The sequence below is a fragment of the Semicossyphus pulcher genome, unplaced genomic scaffold, assembly GCF_022749685.1.
Source record: "Semicossyphus pulcher isolate SPU_LCO1_2020_fin unplaced genomic scaffold, fSemPul1.0.p SCAF_17, whole genome shotgun sequence".
In the NCBI taxonomy this organism is placed as follows: Eukaryota; Metazoa; Chordata; class Actinopteri; order Labriformes; family Labridae; genus Semicossyphus; species Semicossyphus pulcher.
In genome coordinates, this window is record NW_027211681.1 from 19,508,737 (window position 1) to 19,523,302 (window position 14,566).

Sequence of the window (14,566 nt, forward strand, 5' to 3'; positions counted from 1 at the left end):
AGACCCTGAAAAAATGGTTTGGACAAACCATGGCTAAGGGCAAAGTTCTTTTATTGGCACGTTTAGCGATGGCTGGAGGTCTTTTTTTGGGAATGGGGTGTATTTCTGAGTATTATAATATTCCATCTTGGGTGCCAAACAGCATCGTAGGCTCCTCAGGTAAATAGTCACACCACAGTCTGTAATGTCGGGTCAGTTGGAGTATACGGTGTGTCCTTTTCAGACGCCTATCTCGGGTGATTATTGCTGCTGGTAGTGCATTTGTAAGCTCCATAAGAAGCTAATGAGTAAAGATGAGTGTATTTTACCATCATGTGTGCATTGCATATTTAGTATGCTATGCTAGCTGAATAGTTCAATGGATGTGATTAGCTTTACCTCTTGGCTTCAAACTAGTCTCAGATCTATTTTTAGCGCACAGACATGCCTGGGAGCCAGTGTGTGGGTTTATATGGCTGATGGGTTCTTAGGTGTGCTTTCCCTCACATTAAGCAATCAACTCAACTCGACTGTTCTTTAATTGTTACCAACGCCCTCCAGAACTGTTTGGGAGAGCTCACTGCTCTCTCCTTTTCTTCACACTGATGAGACTGTCCACCTACTCCTCCTCTCTCTCTCTCCCACTCGCTCTGTAAAACCTCGTACCAAAGGCAGTGCGAGCTACTCTGGCCCTCTGGGCTTTGTCAGCCAGCTCCTGGCTCCCACGTTACAGACAGTCCAGTGTTTTCCTAGTTCTGCCTTGTGGGCAGAGATGCTAATTTGAAGTGTTCCTGGATGAGACAGCTCTGCGAGAATATAAGCCAGAGTCCACAGAGGAGGACTTATAATGCCTCCGTGCTGTAATGCTCTTCTATCACAGGCGCAAACGTGAGAGCTGCTTTTAGAAACCTAAATTACCCTGGCAGTGCGTTCTACCCAGGGAAAGGTAGCTTTTGTCGGTTCTGTCTCCTAAAAATAGTCTCTCCAGGCATTGACTGCGTAAATTTTTAATGCATGTGCAGTCTGTAATGGGAGGCCAAACAAACAAGTTCCAGGAGAAAAACCAAGCAGATTTTTTGTATGCCAAAAATAGATTGTTTCACCTGAAGAATCCACTGAACTCATTATATAATATTATTCTATCCTGTCCTTCAGCTCTGAGTAATAGTTCAGCTGTTAGCTCCTATAACCTTTACTTACAGGGATGACATCAACACATAGTGAAGAAGCATAACAACTTTCCATTGAAGATTGTCTGTGAAGGTTCTCAGTCATCCAGGTCATGGTAAGGGCAACTGGACTTGGTTGAAGTTCTTGAAAACGTTTCACCTCTCATCTGAAAGGCTTCTTCAGTTCTAACTGACTGGTGGACCGAGCTGGAAATATAAACCTCTGTAGGTCATTCGTATGCTAATGGATGTGTAATCAAGGCTGACTTTATTTGACAGTAGACTTCTCACCAACGATACTATCATTTATGCCTGTGCAACAGCTTATCACGCTTACCCTTTGCGGCTGTAGTTATTAAGGTTTTAGTCAGGTGATGTAGCTGAAGAGCGATTATGTGTCTTTGGGGTGGTGGTTCGGGGTAATGGACGGGTCAAACAAACTGGATCGGCACCCATTAGCATCCCAAATGTCAATATCGATGCTTATTTTAAATGTAACTACAAGGACGAGGAGGTATTTCCGTCAACTCTGGGAGGTCACTGCCGGATCAGAATGCCCCGTCAGCACCATTTTCATTGGAATAAGTTGCTTGGTTTGGTTATTGTGTGCCAACTGGTCTCACTTTAAGTTCAAATGGGTACAATGGGATTTGGTACAGATATACTGTGTATGATCTCTAAATCAGGAGTTTGGTGATTCCCTCACTTTCTCTATTGGCATCATAATCACATCAGAACTTCCTCTTGTCCAACACTTAATTTGCTCATACTCCTGACCTGTAGTCCCAGAATTTTCTGTTGTATCAAACTGCATCAAAATTTAATTTCCTGAATTTTCTCCCACAAAAACAGATTTAAATGAGACCTCATTTAAATGTAATCAATGCTATCAAACTTCTTTTTAACAGAACATTCTACAGCCTCTAAGTAAAGCCAAACAATTAAGACCATGCATCGTATTCAGCGTGTCTCTGCTCTGCTGGTTTATAAAGCCGAATACATTCTTACCTCCTCATACTGGACGGGACATGATAACAGGATTATCCCATTGCCTTTTTCAATTATTAGCCTACAAAAAAAAAGAGAACTGTTTTCTTTACTTTCCGGGACTCTGTGTGGGGAAGTGAACGCACCTTTTCGTCCTGCTGACAGGCTCTTAGTTTTGTGCAAACAGAAACGTTTCTGCAGAAGTTGCAGTCATATTTCAAGCCAGCGTCTCCTGCTGAGGACTTATAAACCAAACTATGAGGACAAGATAAGCCAAACAATGTCAGGTAAAATGTAATGTAAAAAGGGAAAATAAGTGTAGTGAGGCCTACATGGTTGGAATACCTGTTTTTTCTCAAAGCGTTAGGGTTAGGGCATCGCTCCACTTCTCTGTACTCTGATATGACTACAGAGTAACTGCACTATTCAGCAACATGGGGAGAAAATACTTTAATAAATGTGTCCATCACGCATGAAACTTACAGGACACTTTACTAAGCTCTAACTGGAGACTCTCAGCAAGATTACAGGAAGTCCGGATCAAAGAAGAGTCCGGCACAATCTACCTGACAAAACATGACTTGACACATTTGCATCTAAGATAAAAAGTGTTAATCTCATGAACTTTAGAGGTGCTTTTAGGTAGATTTAGCTTTAGATGCTATCTTTGAACGGAGCCAGGCTTGCTATTTTCCCTTCCTCCGCCAACAAACTGCTGGCTGTACCTTCATATTTTTAGTGCTAAAATATAAGAGTGGCATCAATCTTCTCGTCAAATCTGCCAACTTTCCATCTATTCCTGATGACCACTTTCATGGTGCAGATAAACTGACCTACCTCGCTGAAAAACTGCAAGCCCAGCCCATTCGCTGTTATCGTCTTTGAAGATTAGCATAAAGAGTGGTAGGTGATAAAAAAAACAGAGCAAATAATCAAGTAGGGATTTGGAAAAATGTGACAAGATCTCTGTTGAAGCAGCACATTGTGTAGCTCTCAGTGGGACTAACCGATGGGGATGAAAGTCTACAACCTTCATGCACAACTTGTAGCCGCGTTTTACAAACTGTAATGTCTATTTACAGATTCTACATAAAAATGTACATAAATTATGGTATGAGAAATGTTTTGTTTGTAGTAGATTTGTAGTCCGAGTAGTATTGACCGAACTCGTATCAGCAGGCTTCAGTGTATGAAGGAAAAGATTTATCACTAAACAGATATCGGCATGCAAGTTCAGCTAACAATCCGTTCTAGATCAAAAATTTGAGCAACAAATCTGCTTGACGCTGTGTGTCGTAAAAGCCAATCAGCGTTTAGATCATCCCGACTTCTGCGAATGCATCAGAAATGATCGATCCGAGCTCCGTTCAACAAACGAGCATTTTAAAAGTTTTCTTCTCCTCTTGAGGACAGACCTGACAGAGCTTGTATTTTTACTTGTTACTTAAGATCCATTAAATAAAGTAAATGACAACACTGTTTCTTTTTCCGGTTCATACCGCAGTAGCCATAGTGCAGCCTCTTGTGTAACTTACTATTTACAGTGAAACTGAGACTCACCACAAACAGATGAACGGGTGCATCTCTGGGGGATTTAATGAACCAAGAAATGACAGCATTTAATTTGCAGACACAGCTGGAGGGGTGAATTTCGCTTCACTTTTGATCCGTACAAACGACCGCTTCTCAAGTTGCTAACTGGACTGTAAACAATGCAGCGAGATTGCTGACCACATCGTTCCCAGAGGTAAATCGTTGATAGCCGATGGGTTCCGAGATTAGAAATACAGCAACTGTCCTCATAACAAAAGGTGGGATATAAAGAGATTAGAAGTTACTAGAACTGTAAGTTATCAGAAACAAAGTAACTTCCTCTTGGAGTCACTTTTTCAGGCCATTTTTTGGCCTTTGAGTTTCTTGGTTCAGCTACATTTTTCCTATGTTTTATTTTAACTTTAGCTAATAGAGCTATTAGACCAACGTACACCGTCAGTCCGCAGCTCCTGCACTAGGTCATCTCCTGATGGATCCAAGGTCATTTCATGCCCACTGTGTCCTCTCCACCTCGTGTGTCCAGCTCCGGTCTTCAGCACTGGCTGACGGCTTGGCTGTGTTTTTGCTTCCACAGCGGGAGAAGAGTCAGCATGCCTCTTGTGCTCTTTACCAACATATTTGGCACAGACATAGGGTTTTTTTTTTCCCCTCACTCATGTAATCATTTGTTTGCAAGCTTTGCCAGCTCAGCTCAGGGCAAGCTGTTGTCATGGCAACACCTGTCCCTTCGGATTATAGAGGCTGTCACTGGAGCCAATTCAGCAAAGGGATTTTTTAGCTGCCTGGTAGCATTCGCGCCTATTTTACCCACAGATACGGCCACTTCCTGTTAAATCATTACAGGGAGAATTGATGGGAAAAAGGCTGCTGCTGGCACTTCATGAAACACACGTGTGTGTGAAGTTTGGCCAGAGCTGTCAGCATCATACTGTGGCATATGCTGCCCAGTCTGTGGGGTCATGAGTGATGACCCACATTTAAATTAGTGGCACCTGCATAGATCATTAGAGGTGCGCTTTAATGAGAAAAAAACGGCAGAGCAACATTTCCTCCTGAAAGCCTTCAGAGAACACAGAGGTTTGCAGAGAGGGAACGTGGGTGTATTTGCCCTGTAGGTAACCTTTGACGTTCAATCACTCAAAGCATGATTAAAAGATTCAGCAGTGCAAGTCTGACAGCTGGAGAGGCAGAAGTTGTGCCTCCTTTTCTCCTTTTAGGAGAGCAAGAAATCTACTGGAACAATCCTATCAATTAAATCATCTGATGGTGTAATTCGTGTACTCACAGTTGTACTAATTAGTTGAAATGGGAAACAACCAAAACCCAGACAGAAATTACAGGGTAGATTCCTCTCCCTATTATGAATGAAAGAGGAAAATTACAGTGCGGATGTTAAATATTCACTGTGTAGTGATAATAACAGCGTACAGTACGCTTCCTATCCTCTCTGTTTTGGTACAATATTCACGTGTCAATCAGTCAGCCATTATTCATCTATATTGAACTGGAAAAACAACAGAGCGCTGAGTGCAGGGAGTTGATGAATTTAAAAACAATGCTCGTCACTCAACAAACAGTGGAGTCTGGAGTACTTAATCTCATGCATATTCAATGAGGAGATATTAAAAACGTGCTCACTCATATTGGGCGCGCTGAGCTGCGTGCCGCTGCTATTTTTAGATCCTCCTTCGACTGTTTCTGGCTCTGCACGTGAGGCTTTGGGAATGTCAACAGAAGGCTGCAGATAACAAGATGGGAAATGGGAAATGTCAGAGATGACAGAGCTGCTGTGAGTATCTTTGTGTATTTTCTTCTAAATATTGTCACCATGATTAGCGTCAGGCTTAGAGGTGAAACATTGGCCTTTTGCCTGTCAGGCAAAGGCATGGTTATTTACTTTTAATGCTCCTTTTCCCCCACTGAGAAGACGATTTGAGGGTGCGGCTATTTTTAGTATTGTATAGTCATGCGTGGAGGGAGAGGGAGATAAAAAAGAGAGACAGAGAGTGAGACAGGAAGAAAGTTAGCGATGGGGGATATGGGCGCCAAAGTGCATTAGCCAGATTTAAAACTTTTGAAGGAACACGGGGGTCAATTAGCAGTCTTCTTATGTCACTTCTTCACTTTAGAGTCAATAATCCATTTTTAGGTGGAGGAGTGGCACTGGCGCTCAGCTCAGGAGTGAAATGCTGCTAACTTACTATTAAAAAATCCATCTTGCGTCTTAAAATTTTATTATTTTCCCCCAAAGATACATGAAGAGAGTCTGCAAATAAAATGAGATCATCACCGTCACCTAAGTGCTTCTTTTTTTACCCTCCTGGCCTCAGCAAGATATCTTAAGTCTAATAAAGGCTGCTCTCGTCAATACTCACAAATAAATAATGGATCAAACAACTATGTGTAACATAAAGGTAGAAGCTCATAGTTACAAACTCACATAGAACTATTGGTGGTTAAGTAAGGATAATGTACAGTGAGCAGGTTGTTACAGCGGAATGGAACCCTGGGTGAGCAGGACCGTCTGTTATCGAGGAATATGAGACCTCGGAATGCTGTCGTTAACCAATTAGAATCAAGTGTTTACCACAGCCGTGATAAACGGTTTATTTGTCGCCATTTTGAAAACTTTAAACATCAAGGTCACTGTAACCTTGTTTCAAAAGAAAAACAGTTATTTTAAGTTTTGAGCATGTCAAATATACATTTAGGCAACAAACTGACTCTGTTTCCTTTTCTTTAGAGATTTGGGTCGACTAAGCCTTGTTTAAGGCTAACATTACTGTTTTAGTCAACTATCGCTGCTCCAATGTGTAGGAGCAGGAAGCTTTTCTTTTAACATACACGCTCTGATATTCCCTCTTGTTTAAAAATGATCTTAAAAGAGAGGCTTTCTTGGACAGCTCAAAATGAACGGTAGGATTAATAGTTTGCTAACACATTCACCATGACACTTTTTAAGATTAAAATATGCAATTTTTTGTCTACAAGTTGTTATGCTTCCCACTAGTGGCCAAAGCTTTGACAGGCTTGATGAAATTTGTTTAGGGCCACAAGCGAAAATGTATGTTGGTATGGACAAAATAAATCTTCATTTATGAGCCAGTTGAATTTTCGTGGTAAATTTGATAACTGGACGGCACTTGTATAGCGCGTTTCTTGTCTTTCGACCACTCAAAGCTGCTTTTATACTACATCTCACATACACCCAGTCACACACTGATGGCAGAGGCTGCTACATAGAGTGCCCAACTATCAGTCAGTCATCACATTCATACACCAATGGCTATGCCACCGGGAGTAATTTGGGGTTCAGTGTCTTGCCCAAGGACACTTTGACATGTAGACTTCAGCAGCCAGGGATCGAACCACCAACCTTCAGATTGAGACAACTGTCTCTACTACTGAGCCACAGCCGTCCCAATCATATAGGCCATGACCACTTCTTCCAATGCAGATTGGTCACCATTTTGAAAACTTTAAACATCAAGGTCACTGTAACCTTGCTTCAAAAGAAACACGCTGTTATTTTAAGTTTTGAGCATGTCAAATATACGTTTGAGGCCACAAACTGACTCTCTAGAGATTTGGGTCAACTAAGCCTTGTTTTATCACCAAACATGCGCTACCTGCGCTCCAAAACTAAACAACACAGTAAATCCACTGTATAAACTCCAGTGCTCTTGGCTTCATCCCCACTATATCCTTACCTTTTACTTGCAATTTCTCTGCTCCCCATCTAAATGTGTAAAACACTGCTGAGCTTCAGCAGCTGTGTCACGTGTTCTATGAGCACACATGAACATTTATCATACACTAGATCAGACTCCTGAGAAGCAGAATAGTGTCAGACAGACCGACTAAATTAACCAGAAACTTTACTGGTCCGTGGAGGTTTCTCCCAATCTCCTCAATTACCACTCTGCATCTGGAGCTATTGAAATATCATCTCGATCTGACTATTGGATTTTTTTCACATTTGAGCTTTTTCTAATGTCCCACTGAGGACCATTTGAGTAATAATGGGCAGAATCTAATCCAAAACACAACTACAGCAGTGAAATTGAAGTTCTGTCACGGCTCTCTGGGGACGTCCTCAGCTAGCGGTGGTGGTCTGCCATCATTATTTTGTGGAATCAGATGTGCCTTTTTGTTCAGTATGAAAGTTAGAGTTGTGACTACAGGTATACTTATTAATGGTAATCATTTGATCTGTGTAACTACGGAGAAGTCTGATCCAATATGTGCAGCAAGTAACTCTGATGGCAGAGAGTAGCTGCTCTCCTTTCATATGGAGCAGCCCAAGCGCTTTTTAATAACAGTATCATGGTCAAACTTTTTTTTGCCATTAGACTGCCATTAGACTCCCTTCCAGATAGCATTGCAATGTTAAGCCTATTCACCACAACTAAAGTACTTTAAATGATTGCTGATGGTGACTGGAGAGTTGCTAGTTCGCTGGTCGTCCCCCCGATCCGTCGAGCTTTGAATCCTATTTCCCGAGGAAGGAAATTGTTGTTCCAACTTTACTGTGTGCGTGAGCTTTAGTCGTAAGTTGGATACAAGATGTGAGAGAAATTATTGCAATGACATATGGATGGTTTGACAGTTAACATGGGGTTGGAGCAGTGGTGCAGTGGTTAGCACTGTCGCCTCAAAGTGAGAAGGTTTGAGAATCCTGGTTTTGCCAGCGGGAACCTTTCTGCGTGTGGTCTCTCTCTCGGGACTCCGGCTTCCTCCCACAGTCCAAAGGCGTGCTCGTTAGGTTAACTGGTGGCTCTGAATTGCCTGTAGGTGCGAATGTGAGCATGAGTGGTTGTCTATCCAGTGATTGACTTACAATCACTGACCAGGGAGCAACCCTGCCTCTTGCCAAATGATAGCTGGTATAGGTTCCTGCCCCCAACGAACCTCACAACAGGGCATGTGGTAAGTAAATGGTTGGATGGACAGTTCAAGTTTAAAGCTTAAATTTTTCATTAATTCTGACTTGTTGCTGCACCAGAACATTTCCTAAAACCACTAATAATGACCAATAACTTTCCTAACTAATCGGACTAAATGGACAGCAAGAAGCTGTAACAACCACAGACTGTATAAAAAGATGGACGACATGACAGCTCCCTAAAAGTGAAGCCAAACCCTCTCTATCGGCCCCTGCTGACTGGCTGCAGTATAGGTCATAAAGCCCACCTCCTCCATGTTAACAGATGGGACATGAGTCAAACTATAAAATCTAAATACACGCCAAATTAATTTGTCAAACATGGTTTCTGAGAAGTTTAGTTTTAATGAGTTATTTTATGCTGTAAAAAGGATGATTGACAGCTCTGTTGACAAATACGGCCCCTGCAGCTGTTCTGTTCCAGATTAGCAGAGCAGAGGACAAACTATGAGAGGAAACACAACGAACACTAACACTGAAGTTTCCATAACCATAAACATCTGCTTTAGACCAGTGCTTCCCAAACCTTTTTTCCTTGGAGCTCCCCCTGCTTGTATCTGAGAAAGGCTGAGCCCCCCTCGCCCGCACACACGTACACCAAAACAATAACAATAGTTTGCAGAGGTGTGGCCAAAGTAGCTACTATATTTAAATGAGGACCAAAAAAATATATCTTTTAATAGCTTAACCGACTTTTTATCAAGTAAGTGCTTTTTTAATGATTTTATTTAACATGTACAAATCTAATCTTGACAATCTCAGTGCAGACAAAGCCTCGAGCACCCCCAGCGATCTTCGGCGCACCCCTAAGGGGGGCCCAGACCCCAGGTTGGGAACCACTGCTTTAGACCAAGACTGGGAAGGTGCTCTGCTGTTGACTTCCCCGATATGAGGGATCTTGTGAGGCCATTTTGTCGGCCTCAGTGTTTTTGGTAGCGGAAGGGGCGGGACGTCAGTACCTGGGCAGACTTTTGTAAAACAAGAGGAGGTGGAGACACGTTGTCCATCTTTATATACAGTCATTGGTTACAACCTTATATTATATTAACCGTAACATATTACATATAAGCAAAAACGTACATGCAAAATGCGTCTTCTTCTTCCTTGAACCAATATCTACTATTGTCTGCCTTGTATCTGAATAATCTTGTGTCAACTCTGCAGGTTAGGTAACAAACTTTCTCACACAGATTTGGTTGTATTGGAAGAGTTTAAAACTTCTCTCCCGGGCCAAATCTCAAAGTACACGAACCAACTAAAGTCACTACTGCTGCATCATCATCGCTAATATATCCGGCCCATTTCTTTTTGGCATTTCCTTTTTCGCTCCATTTTCCTCGTCCTCCATGTTTGGCACAGTTTTTTAGAACACTGCTGGTTTGATTTTTGATGTACGTGGAGAAAAAGGCAATTGCAGAACAAGCTCAGGCTCCAGCGAAGCAGAGTATTATAAAATATTGCCAAAATAATTAGTGCAAAATTTTACTGGTCCAGTGAGGTTTGACTTTGCATCTTGAGCTTTGGCTCACACTCAAATCTTTTGGAAATCAATAGTTCTAATGGGCAGAAAGTAATCCACAATACAGCTCAGGCGCTACCTTTTGTATCAATCTTTCATCATTGTCTGTCATCGTTAATACCTTAGAATCAGATGCATCTTTTTGTCTTCTCCTCTCACATGGAACATAGCAGCCCAAGCCTTTAGATAAGAGGATACTGGTGAAACCTTTGGATAATAATAATAAGTTTAACTTTATTATTAGATTGCTTTTAGACTCCTTACCTTTAAAAGGGATCTTACAGTGCTGGGTTTATATGTTTTATTTTATTAACTACACTTTAGGAGTACTTTAAATTCCCTCCAAAGCATGCCTTAAGTAATCGTTTCCCACTTTAAAGGCCACCTGTAGAAGTCTTTTTATTGCCCTGTGTAAATCAAGTTCAAGAGACTTGAAACTTCCTTGACATTAGCAATCCATCTCGGCACTTGTGTGCTTTTTACGGCCTTCATATTCTCGTCAAACTCACATTAAGGTCACATGCAAATGAAGCTGCGGCGTGCAGGACCCGATTTGAACTCCGTCCGAGTTTAAAACCACAACCAGGATTTGATTGACACATGACAACAACTATAAAAGGAGAAAATACAGACAGATGATTCTGTGAATTTAAATGATCTCTAACCTCCTGCACCGCCTGATTTTGGGGCCGACTAACATGGCAGGGCTGTTACCACCTGGCAGAAAGAAAGTAAATATAAAGTTAAAGAATTCTGTGATTGATCAGCGGCCATCTTTTATGTTTTTGCCAATTACACAGTCAGTGAAATAGATGGGAACTCAATTTAAGTTCTGCTTATATGACAGCGAGGAGCAAAAATAAAGGACATGTTTTTTCTTTCATTGTTCGTACAACTGCTTAAGTAACATTTAAGCAAACCCTTCCCGCTGTAAATGACACTGACAGAGAACATTCTTCCTCAACAAGATATGGAGGAAAATGTCTTTTGGTCTTTTTCACCTTCCAATCAGCCCGCTTTGATGTGATTTGATGTGATGTGAAATGAAATCGACTGAGCGGTGATGTCATGATTAGTGTGTGGAAATCAGCTCAGCCTGTCAATCATCTTCGCCATCACAGCACCCATCAAAGCCCCGGAGAAATGAAAGCCAAGGGCACGGCGATAAGACTGACAGAGGAGAAAAAAGATGGAGGGGGGAAATAGGAAGCTTAGGAGGTGGCAGAATTTATGAGTGGAAAGGGAAAATATAAATTCATGAATATAAGTGGAAACTTAAATATATATATTTATATATGGAAGACAGAGAGCGTTCAAGAAAAGCCAGAACAAAATATGTTGGCACTAAAGGCAATGAAAAGATATAGTGATTAGAATATTTAAAATCTTTGGGGCTTATTATACTGTCAGTCAAACTGGGCTTTAGCTCCTAATCTGATCCCAAATAGAAGCCTAAATCCTGGCATCTTTATTCCGCTGCTCACTCGCTAATGTAGGCCGCTAAGGACCGGCGTACATACTGCCGGCTCAAATCTTCAGCAATGATCGCTGACGTCTCGTTAAGCCCATTCCTCAGCTGGAAACACAATGTACCTGTCAGTGGGTAATTTGAAGGGCGTGTGATGAAACAAAAGAACTGATTTTGTATGGAACACATGTACTGCGTGCATGTTTCTGCCCCCGAGCGGCTCGTGCTTCCCCCGGGCGCGTGCTGTTTTCTTACATGGGCAGCCCCCCAGTGGGAGACAAACACCTAACTCAGCATTAGCTCCGTGTTCTGGATGCAAGGTGACACAGGCCATCAAGTGCGCTGACAAGATGTGACGCCGCATACCCAAGCGGCTGAGAGCGTTGGGAGCAATGCTCGGCAAAAGGGAGAGACATCTGAGTGGTTGTGTGTTTGTATGGCTTGTGTCTCCTCTATACTTGTTCTATTACCCTTTCATGTGTTACAGTAGAGGAAATTGAACGGCCTTGTCCTCAAAAACACCAACCCAACTAAACTTTACTTTTATAGCACCTTTCATACAAACATGCAGTCCAAAGTGCGTCACGTAGGAACACACAGCTGGGGGAAAAACAACGAAATTGACACCAGTGGATTAAATTTTGCAAGACTAAAAATTGACAGCAGTAAAAACAATAAAATGTAGAAGAAATCACTGATTATAAAAAACATTTAAAAGCTTAATAAGACAAAATCAACATGAGGGATGAAGCTGTTGTAAAAACAATTAAACAAATGGGAAAGAAGCAGCAGTTCTACGTTGCTCTTACTGCTTCAAACCACATTGGAAAGCAGCAGCTCATGATTCATAAGGACCTCAGCCACCTTGTGGTTACACACACTTCCCTGTCTTGATCTCCGGTTTTGGTCCAATTTCACGCAGGCTACACCATATAAACACACTCTCTCTGCTTGACTGCTCTCCTATGTGCAGCAGAGCACTGAATTTTTGCATTTATTTGCTTGGCCAATCATAGCAGACCTAACTTTTTTCCCACTGAGGATGACCCAATATAAAGGGCACCTTGGCACTTGGCATCCACTTTTATTTAGCAGCCAAAAACGCAATGCAACATTTAGAAGACTCCAGTCATGACATCAACTCAAGCTTTATCTCTCAGGTCGGACTTTCAGGTTGGGTCACATTGCCTCTGCTGGCGGCTTTCTCTTTCTACTTCCCACCATGCAGCTTTGAGCCGAAAACCCTGTGTGAGGTCTCCTTCCTCTGCTCCTGACTGCTACAGGTCAGAATGACGGGCAGGACGAACTCCTAATTAGGCAGAAACCTTCCACAGAAACAATATTCACTTGCAGAAGTGTTCACACATGGCCAGTGTGACACAAAGCAGAACTTTCCCACGGTTATTTAAAGACCTTGGGACAAAGCCACCGAAGATCAGGCCAGAGAGCCAACTGGCAACAGTAACGCTAGCTACCAAATGTGGGTAAGGTTGCTAGCATGTTTAACAAATATAAAATGCCAGATGCAAAGCCTGTTTGACTGGTTCCATACCTCTGCATTGATGCTGTGTGATTCAAATAGGTCTTATGTTTTGGACAATAACTGGCTCGTTCCCCTGGCTTAGGATAAAAAGTTGTGAACTTGCAATTAGGATTTCATTTTCAAACACAGCTAGCTAGATACAGCTACATTTCAAAAAGGAACAATGTTAGAAGAATTGAAATTTAATGAAACAGTCTGAAGTTTTGCTTTCTTAAACTCCCTTCACTAAATCAAAAGCAAAGTGTACAGTGCCCTTTATGCCTATTTGGAGGGGACTGAAGGTGTGTCTCAATTCAGGGGCTGCATCCTTCGAAGAATGTGTCATTCATAGCCTGTGTAGACCGCTAAGGCCAAACTGAAATGAGACGGTCTGATCACAAAGCACCGCTCCTGTCGCCCAGTAACCGATAGCTTGCTGGCGTAACGTATCGTAACGTAACGTAACGTGATTCTTTTAAAGATAGTTTCAAGTTTCAAGGCCCCTTTTTTTTAACATTTGTATTTCTAGCAATACGGTTGAGTTGAAACTAAAAAAATCCTCGGGCGCTTGAGAGTTCAGCATCTTTTTGAATCGGTACACAATGACACTCGGGACACTTTGGGCCTTAAAGGATGCACCTGATGGATCCTTCGTGGACCAGAAAAAGAAGGACGTATTTGACGGCCTCATCTGAAGGAGCCTTCTAAATTGGACAGCCTCTGATGTGCCGCTGTGATACAAAGACATATTTTATAATGATACATTAACACTTGATATTATAGTTTGCTCTCCTGCTTGTAGCTAGTCTCTTATCATGTAACTTACTTGCATGTAACTATCTGTCTGTCCTGCTTGCTTTTCTCATCTGTAATTGTTCTAATAACAGGTACAGTAAGTCTTTCATGTGACATTTACATGTGCCATTCTTAGGCACAAAGAACATAAAGGGGCGAATGAGAGAAGAGTGGGCTCTACTGGAGTGTGTAAAGTAAGAGTAGCTGAGCGTGACCTGCATTCCCACATCGGCAACATCTTGGCAGCTCATTTCAACAAACAAAATCTTCTCACTCATCAATATGCTCGTGACTTTGACTTGTTTGTTGCAGAAACATTGAAGGCGTTTGGATCTACGGTTTATGTGAGTTCAAGGCCTGGCCCCACTAAAGACGGGACATTTAGATTGCTGTTCAGATGTTTAGAAGCGGTCAGGTGGAACGGAGCACTATAGGTGTCAGAGAGCTGGTGCATTCTCTGCAGCGTGTTGTGGCCTATACAGCATGGCTGTGGGTCATGGATGTGACATTGACGTCACAGGACAACGAGCAGCACAGATGCATGTGCCATATGACAGATAGAGGGGATGCACTGAGCACACAGGATCGGAGGGACCTGCTGGCAGAGGAGCTGATACACACAAATAAA